Source organism: Camellia sinensis, chromosome 2, assembly GCF_055761805.1.
Source record: "Camellia sinensis isolate YWXY chromosome 2, ASM5576180v1, whole genome shotgun sequence".
Lineage (NCBI taxonomy): Eukaryota > Viridiplantae > Streptophyta > Magnoliopsida > Ericales > Theaceae > Camellia > Camellia sinensis.
Genome location: NC_138962.1, coordinates 82,205,160 through 82,217,298, shown reverse-complemented (window position 1 = coordinate 82,217,298; position 12,139 = coordinate 82,205,160). Strand labels below are relative to the sequence as shown.

Genomic DNA, 12,139 nt, shown 5'->3' with positions numbered 1-12,139 from the left:
ATCTAAATGAGGTAGGGGCAGGTTTGGGATAGAAGAGAGTTGACAAACCCAACTCAGGTTTGCAAACCAAATTTACTGGAGTATTGTCCATGGGTTTTTGTATTAATCTGACACCAAAATCACAAGAAAAGATCATGTTTCCATAGTTGTGTCCAAGGGAACCTCCATGGACCATTACATTGTTGATAAGGTGTACATATGATTTATTTCTTTGAATTCCAGTAAATGGAATAGAATAAAGATGGGGTTCAATGTTGAGGTATCGATGATTTCAGCTAAAGAAGAGAAATATGTTCTGTTCATAAAATTATTGATCAAATTTCTGATAGAAATTTATAAAGTAATTAGTTATTAGATTCAATCTCCACAATCTCTTTGTGGTATGATGACCATAAAACGGTTCTGAAACAGGTTAATCATTGGTAAACATTCTAAACAATTCTCAGCAATATCTAAAAGAAATAGGTGGCAGTCTAAGTCTTGGGCAAGTTTGATTATTTTGAATTTAAACCAGGTCACCAAAGTGAACCGTTATGATGCAAAAATATGTTTATATTAGTAGGTTAATGTGTCGAGGTGTTTCTTTAGTTAGTTGGCTGTTTTCATCTCTTTGTGTTGGTTAAATTGTGGTATTGTAGAAGCTTTTTGGACTTGGACTTGTATGGAAAGAGACTGATCTGCATAGATAAGGAGTTTTTTCTGAAGAAATTTTTATTTGAGCTGAACCTCTATCCTAGCTATGTTTGAAGCATTTGAGGCTAGGGCTTTGACTACTTATCCCCACAGAGCCTTCTAATCCATCTACACTGTGTATTGCACTAGAGGATTTCCACTGCTGATTTGTCTTGGTCTGGAATCTTCCAAAATTCAGGTACTTCACTTGAACGCAAAGGCCATACATGATTATTCATCCTTACATTTGTGTTAGCTGCTATTATATGCTGAAACATATTGTTTTCCTCACTCATTGGAATTTATTAGCTTATTATTAATAGAACGTTCTTGTTAGCATTAAGTGGTGCATGAGCTAACTATTTTTATCAAATTAGTATCAGAGCAAGCTGGTTCTCTTTCATTTTTGTTTTTCTATATTTTAGGTAAGGTGTTTCAGTTGTGAAAATCCATAGCCGCAAGAAGTTTTTGTAGATAATGCGGTAATGGCGCTATTGAGGAAATTAGAAATTGGATGAGAAATGGAGCGTGAGTAATTTGTGGATTGGGTAGACAGAAATGGAAATTATTTTGATTTTTTAGTGAAAGATGTTCTCGAAGAGAAGAAAATGAGATTAAACTTGGGGACTAGCTTCTATTTGGTGGAAGATTTCCCATTTTCCTCGTCTTCTTATGTTGATTTTTTGGGGGAGTTGCATATCCCAGTAGATTTGTAGGTAGTTTAATTTCAGCTCTCTTTGGCCTTTTGTATACATTGTGAAAAAAGGTTGCGCCCCTGCTGATGTTCTTCTATATAACATTTGCATATTAAAGAAAAAGGAAAAAGGTGACTTGTAGCATCTGATTTCGCTTTTATCAACGGCTTAGGTTTCGCTTTCAATATTCATGTAATAACCAGCATAAATTACATTAACACATTTCTTTATTTGTCTTTGTATCAGTGCTATGATAATTAGCATCTGATGAGACCCACAGGATCACATCAACATAAGGGAAAAACCAAAATACCATATAATGTTTATACATATATACATATGTATATATGTTCATAAATCTATGTTTCTTTGCAATATGGCTAGTTAGTTATATGAACAAAAGAAATATAATACTTGAAACCGAGATAGATTGAAAAAACATTTAGGTATCGTTTGGTAATGTTTACTAATTGTTTTTATTTACAATATATATATATTAAACATGTTTATGTTTATTTTTGGTAAAAACAAAAAATATGTTTGGTATGCACGTGTCTTGTTTTGAAAATACGTAAGAGGGGGTGGCTAACCGAAAGTGGTTGCCGAAGGCAAAAAGTAGTTGTCAATTGCTGGAGGTGGGTGGCCAATGGTGGAATCTGGCAGAAGGTGGTGCAAGAGGGTTTCCAGGGAGATGTAGTAGTCGAAGGTGGTTGCCAGTGGTGGTTGTCAGTGACCAGGGGTGGTTTCCACGATGGGAGGTGGTTGCTGGCTGCCAAAGGTAGTTGTCGACTGCAGGAGGTGGTTGTCATCCACATGGGAACACTTGGTCCATACTCTCATCCTGTCAGAGATGTGTCTCACTCTTCTCTCATCTCTCATCCTTGACTCTCTCTCTCTCGCTCTCTCTGACCCTCACTGTGCATTACTCTCAGTATCTCACTCTTCATGTCTTTCACACTCTCTCTCAGACATCTTAATCTCGATGTCGCTAGCGATGCCATGCCCTGATTCTGGAGACCTGGATCCGTGAACAGGAACTAGGTTATGAAAGGACTGGTGACAAGTGATTAATATTTACAAGGTTCATTAAAATCAGATTAATAATTAAAGTGACTTCAAAGGTTAATAAAACTCGTTACTTCCAGTTATTGCTTATGTACCGTACTATGGAATGGTCTGGTGACCTCACCCCCAACCTGTACAAGTATACATTCATACATTCTAAACAAGTCTCATTAAGGCGATAAAAGTAATTATACAAGCAACAATTATCTTAAGGCTTACAAACCAAGCCTTTCAATTACAATCACAAGAATTCTACAATTAAAATAAAAATCCAGGATCCACCCATAGTGTCTGTAGAAATTTAATGTATAAAGAGAAATAGAGAATTGTATTATTGATTGATGTATCTTGATATTCTGTTGTGTATATTACAAATGGTGAGTGGCTCATTATATAGGAGAGGGTGAGTGTAGTAGGTGAGGAGTAGGTGGTGGTAGGTGATGGTAAATTGGTGGTAGGTGATGGTAAATTTTAACAGCCCCCCGCAAACTCAAGGAGGATAGAAACTAACCAACTTGAGTTTGGAGAGAGTAACAAAACAAGAAAATACATAAAAATAAAAGAGGACAGTTTATGGGGTCATGTCGGACCGTTGTAGAAGACAGTTTATGGGGTCATGTCGGACCGTTGTAGCAGACAATGTTGTGACAGTTGTTGTGACAGTTTACGGAGTCTTGCTGGACCCTTGTAGAAACTAACCGGAATCAATGTCGGGACAGTTTACAAAGTCTTGTCGGACCCATGAAGGAGCTAACCGGAATCAATGTCGGGACAGTTTACAGAGTCTTGTCGGACCCTTAAAAAGTCGCACCCTCAAAAGGTGTGCCCAAACTATCAAAAGGCGTGCCATCAAAAGGCGTGCCCAATCCATAAAAAGGCGTGCCGGACATGATGGCGAGGCACGTGGGCGCCTTGGCTTGCGCGCCCGTTTTGTCGTCTGGTGGCAAGAGGCGCGCGATGCGCGTGGCTGCCTCGGCTATTTAATCAAGACGAAGGCTGAGGCTGAGGCAGAAGCTGAGACAAAAAAACTGAGAGAAACCTCTGAAAAAACTCTTCCTTTGCTGAGAGAGAAACGCTGTAATACGTTGTAACACTCTGTTGCCCAGAAAATGGCTTCGTCTTCCCGTGGGCTGCTCACTCTCTTTCCCGACCTCAATGAGTCAACAAGAGAGAGAACTGGTGCGGTGGCCAGTGAACCTCAACCAAACACCTCTGTGTTTGCTCCGTTGAACTTTCCGATGCGGTCGGTGGAGCAAAAAATGGCAGTGCAAACTGATATTGAGGCCAATCAGTATACTCTGAAGTCATGTGTGGAAACCATGACTGCGGTCACAAACTTGTCGCACCGGCTGCAGAGCAGGACAAATGAGGTGCAACAGTTAAACTCCCAGCTGGCTCTGCTCCAACGCATGTATAAGGATGCGCGAGCAGAGATAAGTGTGCTAAAGACAGAAAACAAGGAGCTGAAGCGGAAGGCCACCGTGATGTTCCGATTCGGAGGGCCGCCATATGCTGCAGTGGAAGAGTATGGGGGAGTGAACGTGCTCGGTGGACAAGGAAACACGGAGGCAACACCGTCAAGGGCCGCCCAGGACGGAGGCAAGAAGAAGAGACTGGCGGAATAGGCGAAGAAGTGAGGTCGATTGGTGGCCGGCTGCAGAAAAGAAAACAAAGCTGTTGTGTTTTTTTTTTTTTTTTTTTTTTTTTTTTGTGTAAAATTGTGATCGGGGTGGATCCCTGAGATGAATAAAATATGGTGTGGTGTGCAAAGCTATATGGTATGAATGGAAGTGGAAAAAGATTAAAAATAATATGAAAGAAAAATAAAGAAAGAAATAATAAAAATATAATTGAAATAAAAAATGAAAGATGGGAAAATAAGGAAAATGGTTTGGAGAAAATAAATAAAAAATAATGGAGTTGGAAAGCAGACGGAGGAGAGATGATGATGTTTTTTTTTTTTTTTAATATAATATAATAAAAAGAGATGAGACAATTAATACGAGTCTACCACTGCCAGCACTCCACTTCTATAAAGATGAGACAATTAATGTTGGAACAGACATCTGCTAAAGCCATTGCCCCACATGGGCATGACTCTCACCGCCCACTTTCTGAATATAATATAACCCACTCTCTATCTGATGTTTGTATGGGTATATGCAAAAGAAGTATGGGTATATGCAAAAGGTGGGGGATGATGGGGTAAAATAAAATAAAAGAAAATGATGACCAAAGAAAAACACAGCTGTAAACAACACGAAGGGCATTGGGTATAGAGAAAGATGTGTTCTCTTTTGTCTGTTTTTGTCGTCACCATCATCATAAAAGAAACAGAGAATAGGAGTGAAGAGACTGGTCGAAACCCGAGCTAGAAAAGAGCAAGCCCTTTGGGTCGGCCCTAGTCAATTACCGTCTCCACCTTTCAGCTGCTTCGAGGGCTTCAGAAGCAGATACTAATCTGCACATGGCTGTGACCTCCCAGAGCCTGAATGGATTTAAGCCACCAGCAAAGCCTTATGGGTTGAAATCTCGTTCTGAAGAGAGTAAGAAGAAGATGAAGGAAGGTCAAGATCCTACTTGTTGGATTGATTTCTGGATGCAGGAGGTTCTGAGGGAGGAGGCGGAGGCTGCGGCAGAAGGCAAGGCGCCGCCGCCGCACACTTCGTCGATCGAGAGCGGCGGCCACATCTTCGATTTCCTCTTCGCGGCGCAGGACGCCTCGACTTCCTCGCTGCTGTGGGCGGTGGGTTTCCTCGACACTCACCCGGAGGTCCTCGCCAAGGTCCGCCGTGAGGTGGCGGCGATCTGGTCTCCGGAATCGAACACTCAGATCTCCTCCGAACAATTGAGGGAAATGAAATACACCGAGGCTGTGACGTGTGAGGTCGTGAGAATACGTGCTCCGGCGACTCTCGTACCTCACTTCGCCGGCGAGGAATTCAAGCTGACGGAGACTTACACTATTCCCAAGGGTGCGATCGTTTGACATATAAAGCATATGTTGAGGACGAAGAAGATGAAAGGACTGAAGCAGAATCTTTGGATACAGACGCTTCGGATGATGAGTTATTTGATTCAGATGAAGCAGATGGAACCTACAAGCAGCGTATCAGGGATTTGTCTGATGGGGTGGATAAAGAATCACTTATGGATGTTCTAGCAGCTTTGATTGTCAGTGAGGAATTAAGAAGAACTTTCTAGTATTCGGAGCTTGGGGAGGAAGCACATGCAGAGTGATCAAGGTATGTGTAGAGGTCCGGCGGGCGGCCAAGGCGAGACTGCCGCCCGCCGGTGAAACAGAATGACTAGGTTGTTAACCTCGCTCTGATACCATGTAGAAATTTAATGTATAAAGAGGAATAGAGAATTGTATTATTGATTGATGTATCTTGATATTCTGTTGTGTATATTACAAATGGTGAGTGGCTCATTATATAGGAGAGGGTGAGTGTAGTAGGTGAGGAGTAGGTGGTGGTAGGTGATGGTAAATTGGTGGTAGGTGATGGTAAATTTTAACAGTGTCTCCAAATCCTGCGGTAGGACATATGGCCGAAATCGCACTCAAAGTGAGTACTATTCGATGCCTTTCTACCCCTCCAAAATAAACATGACCAAAATAAATTACAAATGCAACAGTTCACTCCTCAAAATTACAACAAAATATCAAAAGTATCACATTGGAATGACTCTTCAAATCCCAAACATAGCTTAATGCGGTCCCCTCAGCTATTTTCTTGAAGAGGAAGAGGTGAGCTAACAATGCAGTTTGTAGATCTATAGCAATGCTGTTTGATTCGTGAATATTCAATATGATAATCTACTGCTAATTCTTCTCCCGTTTCTAGTAAATTAAAATTTAATCTCACAATCTACTAATGGAAAAATTAGAAAAACAATAAACCGTAGAAGTACTTGTCACAATATACCATATTATCTATGTATTATTCAAGAGAAATTGCTATCACAATGTTACTTTATTGTTCATTCTTTGCTTCTGCTCAACTCGTAATCCTTGAAACTGAGGACAAGCTATGCTGGAAACTCCATTCATCAGGTGACTTTGAGGTTCACTCTCTCTATAACAAATTTTCAATCTCACTTGGTGAAAAAAATCAAATCATTAGATTTGATATGGAATATGTGCCCCCTCCTAGAATCCAATTTCTTGGGATGGCTGTTATGACATGGTCATATTAAAACTTGGGATATGTTATCAAAGTTTATTGCTTTCGACCGTAGCATGTTCAGAGTTTGCATCTTTTCTAACTCTGAACCTTAATCAGTGGAGCATTTTTTCCTTCTTTGCCCCTTTTCTTGGAGGCTTTGGTGTAAGTGCTTGGTTTGGTGGAATATGCAGTGGGTACCCCCAAAGAATTGTGATTGAGGTCGGGGATAAACTCGAAATTACTTCAAACTTAGTAGTTGGATTGGACACATGGTGATAACGCTCATGTGATTTTTGTTTTTACTGTTGCTTGTTTTGGTACATTCCATTGATCAAGTAGCAATCAAATTTGGGTTTAACTAAAATTTGCTATTTAGTAACTTTTCTTCTTTCTTAGATATTTCATGTTCTACAAAAATTAGGATTATGCCATTATAAATAGACTTGTAAACTTCGATTAGAGGGAATTCAATCTTAATAATAATTTAGAGTTCTCATAATTCTTTGTGGATTCAAGTTTCTTTCTCGTGAATTTGACAGCTCTGTCTTCTAGAATGATGGATATTGTGCAATATTTCCTTGTGTTAGAATACATCTAATTAAGTGATGATCTCCCTTTTAACTTCTTATTTTTTTATTTGGAAATCTCGGCTAGAGTGTTTGATGCAGTTTTTGCTTACAGCTTATGAGGCAAAAATAACTTAAATAAGTTGAAAAAAGCTAATTATTGAAAGGTAAGGAAGGGGTGCTTTTAGGTTTTGCTTCTAATTATCAACTTTTAGCTTGCAATAAGCTTCACCAAACAGACCTGTCATAGTTCTAGTTCACTTGACATGTATAGACTATTCGTTCTTAATGGTAAAACTCATTGGCAAATATTGCTGCATCACTATGGGTAGTATATCTTCTTCTTTTTCTGAAAAATGTCAGACAAACTTCTCATGTAAAATCATATTAAGCTGCCCTTTTCAAATTTCTGTGATGGTTCTATTGTTATGTAGTGGTGAAGCAGTGAATTCATTCGGTGCTTCTGTAGTGAAACTTCTCTGATGGAGGAGATCTTTCATGCTAGTTTTTCTTTTTTGGAATGTACCATGTCAAATGTAAATCAGTGGTGCTACAAATTCAAGCTTGATACAGCTGTTACTTGTAGCCATGTTTTGCAATTCTACTCATCGTATTTAGGTTTGCAAACTATGTAAATAAAATTTATCAAAATCTGTAGCCTGAATGGTCGGACTTTATGTGTTGTATATTTATATGAAGTACAGAACAATAGGTTGATTTATTGCTTTTAAGTTTTGACCACCAAGGAGAAAATAATCCACAATTGAATATTCTGTAGTTTGAAGGCTATTCTTAAGGTTCTTAATTGTCCACAAACTTGATTGAATTTAAATAGAAATTAAGATGGCAGAATGAACATTAATTTCTATTTTATGTACATTTAGTCTAATGAGTGGATCTTATTGTTTGATTAATGCATATCTTTCTCTATCTACAGCCAATGAAAGAGACTAATTTAGTGCAGATGCAAGTGCTACCCTTTTCAGCTGGACTCAGTCCTTGGTTCAAGAATCAGTGTGTGCGCATCAAATCGGCACTCTCCTTAGAACAATCATCATCTACCATGGAATATTTAACACAGGTACTCGAAGTTTGGAGTCTTTTAGCACCAACATGTATGTGTATGTATGTATATATAATATGTACCAATGTGGTTCCTACAGAGAAAAACAAAGGAAAACTGAGAGAAATAAAGAAAAAGTGCAGGGATGTTTTCTCCCTTGGCAATTATGTTCCACTTATTTCAGGGAAACTTTTTATAGTATTTTTTTCTGCTAAAATAATCCACAATTGAATATTCTGTAGTTTGAAGGCTATTCTAAAGGTTCTTAATTGTCCACAAACTTGATTGGATTTAAATAGAAATTAAGATGGCAGAATCAACATTAATATCTATTTTATGTACATTTAGTCTAATGAGTGGATCTTATTGTTTGATCAATGCATATCTTTCTCTATCTACAGCCAATGAAAGAGCCTAATTTAGTGCAGATGCAAGTACTACCCTTTTCAGCTGGAATCTGTCCTTGGTTCAAGAATCAGTGTGTGCGCATCAAATCGGCACTCTCCTTAGAACAATCATCATCTACCATGGAATATTTAACAGAAGGTACTCGAAGTTTTGAGTCTTTTAGCATCAACATGTATGTGTATGTATGTATATATAATATGCACCAGTGTGGTATGATTGATGAGGAAGGTGAAAACAAGTTTCCTACAGAGAAAAACAAAGGAAAACATAGAGAGAAATAAAGAAAAAGTGCAGGGGTGTTTTCTCCCTTGGCAATTATGCTTCACTTATTTCAAGGAAGCTTTTTATAGTATTTTTTTCTGCTAAAATGTCTGCTTGTAGCATATCGTGACATCAAATAAATATATTGGTTACTTGAAGAGGTGGCAAGTGAATGTGTTGAAGATGCCAATGATTAGAAGATATCATGGAAGATGATCCACACACATCAGGTAGACGTACCAACCACAACTTTTAAAGTTTAGGGAGCGTTAGACAGGTAATTGCAGGTTTTGAAGAATAAACGAGCAATAAAAGTGAGCATTCAATGATGGAACTCAAAATGACCAACGGTTCCTAGTCATTCCAACTGTCCCTAAACAATCTGTCTTGGCAGGTTTGTTGGATATGAGATCTCGAGTAGTCCTAATTCTTACAGAGCAGTTCAAGTCAATAAGGCAGGGTGTGCCATATATGTAAAGGCAAACATTTGTGATCTGTTTATCTTACTGGTCAATTGGAATAAGGCAGGGTGTGCCATATATGTAAAGGCAAACACTTGCGATCTGTTTATCCTACTGGTCAATTAGGAAAATATTTGGCTGCTTTAAGAAGCGACGAGCAGAGGACGCCACCACAACCAGCCTCTCCCTCGATAACCAACTTTATATGTGTTTATCTTAAAGTTTAGATGTCTACAGTGGCAGCCAATTTAGCCCATTGGAGAAGGCAACGGTATTTTTCTCTAAAGTTTTCAGAACCCTTGACCACTACGCCTCTGGTTGATGCGTGTTGATTGGCACTTATTTAAGTTAAAAGTCAATAATTTTGAGTAAAAACTAAAGGAGAAGGTTTTCCTCGAACTCGTAATATAGGAGCTCTTACATCCTAAGCAAGGTAACAACGTATGATTGGTCACTTATTATATAATTTACACAATTCAAAATTTCTCTAATTTTTGTTCAATTCTGCAATGGTTAAGGTTATCTCAAATATTAGGAAACATGTATTTAGGAATCTTAAATATTTTAGGTAATTATGTATTTTTTTCAATTAGATTTTTAAATATATTCTCTAACTTTCTAAAAAAGTTCTATTTTACTTGGATCTCTAAAAATACTTACATATTGATATTTGTTTCTACACGAGTGAAGTTAAAAAAAAAAAATTCTATTGTCTCAATATTTGTATATTTGTATATTTTTAGTTTAAAAAACTTTACTCAAATTTGGAAAAAAATTATTTGATTTGAACCACTGCCATAGAAAAACTCAAATGTAAGCATAAACTTGAGTAAGAACTTTACTATGACAATGGTAAATTTGAGATTCATGAAATAATTTTAAAATTTTTGAGTAAGAAGTTGAGTCTCCCTTAATTTAGATAAACATCTTAATAAAATTCAATTTGATATAAGTTTAGGTCAAGAAGTGAATAATATTTTGAATATTTTTACCTGATTTTTTTTTATGGAACCTAAACTTAAATTTATTATGGGTTTGAATCAATGATTGAAGATACCTAATAAGATATGATGAAAATGAAAATGACTGAAAAGTAAACAAGCACAAGAAAAAGAAAAAAAAAGCACCAAGTTTGTGTAGAGGATATTCACTAGTTTTTGTTTAGTGACCTAAGTATGATTAGTTTTTTTAAAAGTCAAAAATATTTGTTAGAAATTTTATTGCAGTAACAAATTTTTTTGAAACATTTTAGATTCTTAAAGATATGTTTCTTATAGCGTTATTAGGAAATTGAATAGATTTTAATTTATATAACAAGTGGCTAATAATTTTTTGTCACATCGTTTAGGATGTAGGAACTTCTACATAATGGGTTGGAGGAAATTTTTTTTCCAAAACTAAAAGCACATCTCTCCTGTTTCTCAGATAATCAGTTTTCTTTTTTCTTTTTTCTTTTTTTCTTTTTTTTTTTAAATTTTTTTTTTTTTTATTTTGAGCACATTTTTTAAAAAGTTTATGTAAGCTATTTTGAGACATAAATTGTAAGCAGAAATTGCAAACTTATATATAACAAACAATCGGATGGCATTTTACCAGCTAACTCACCGTTTAGCGATGTGTATGACATTAGTATGTCATGTTGTCAATTTGCATTCAACCTTAGAATTCTACATTATTTGACGTTGGTTGCCAGCCCACTATTTGTTATGTACAAGCTTACAACTTCTGCTTACAATTTGTGACTCAAAAATAACTTGTATAAACTAAAAAAAAAAAGAAGAAAGAAAATGATTATGTAGGAAACATGAGAGATGTGCTTTTAGTTTTTACTTAAAATTATCAACTTTTTAACTTAAAATAAGTGTCAATCAACACGCATCGGCCAGAAGCATCGAAAATTTTAGAGAAAAATGTTGTTGCCTTCTCCAATAGGTTAAATTGGTTGCCACTGTAGACATCTAGACTTTAAGATAAATACATATACAGTTGGTTATCGAGGGAGAGGTTGGTTGTGGTGGCGCTCTCAGCTTGCTGCCTCTCAAACAACCAATTTTTTTTTTCCCAATTGACTAGTAGGATGAACCGATCACAAGTGTTTGCCTTCACATATACGGCACACCCTGCCTTATTCACTTGAATTGTTCCGTAAGAATTAGGACTACTCGAGATCTCAGATCCAACAAATTTGCCAAGATGGATTGTTTAGGGACGGTTGGAATGACTAGAGACCGTTGGTCGGTTTGAGTTCTGTCATTGAATGCTCACTTTAATTGCTTGTCTATTCTTTAAAACCTGCAATTACCTATCTAATCCCTCCTAAGATTCAAAAGCTGTGGATGGTACTTCTACATGATGTGTGTGGACCATCTTCCATGGTATCTTCTAATCATTGACATCTTCAACACATTCTCTTGCCACCTCTCCTCAAGTAACCAATATACATATTTGATGTCATAATATGCTACAAGAAAACCATTTTAGCAGAAAAAAAATACTATAGAAAGTTTCCTTGAAATAAGTGGAGCATAATTGCTGAACGAGAAAACACCCCTGCACTTTTTCCTTATTTCTCTCTTTGTTTTCCTTCTTTGTTCTTTTGGGTAGGAAACTTGTTTTTCACCTTCGTCACCAATCATTCCACACCGGTGCATATTATATATACATACATACACATACATGTGTGCATATATGTATCGATTTGGTCCTAAAAAGAACTCAAAATTTCGAGTACCTTGTGTTAAATGTTCCATGGTAGATGATGATTGTTTGAGGGAGAGTG

The 12,139-nt window shown here is 37.1% G+C and overlaps 1 protein-coding gene across 4 annotated transcripts in view; it reads left to right on the top strand.

Annotated features, from left to right (window-relative positions):
* Positions 1-9,057, top strand: part of LOC114282840 (uncharacterized) — a 39,915-nt gene extending 30,858 nt beyond the window's left edge. For 2 of the 4 annotated variants that reach the window (XM_028225585.2, XM_082914944.1), the window contains 3 exons: positions 639-871; positions 8,105-8,248; positions 8,632-9,057. The gene's annotated coding sequence lies outside the window, so the exon portion shown is untranslated. Of the gene's footprint in view, positions 1-638; positions 872-8,104; positions 8,249-8,631 lie in introns of those variants that run through there. The other 2 variants (XM_082914945.1, XM_082914946.1) reach the window with 2 other exon arrangements.
* Positions 9,058-12,139: the final 3,082 nt, after the last annotated feature.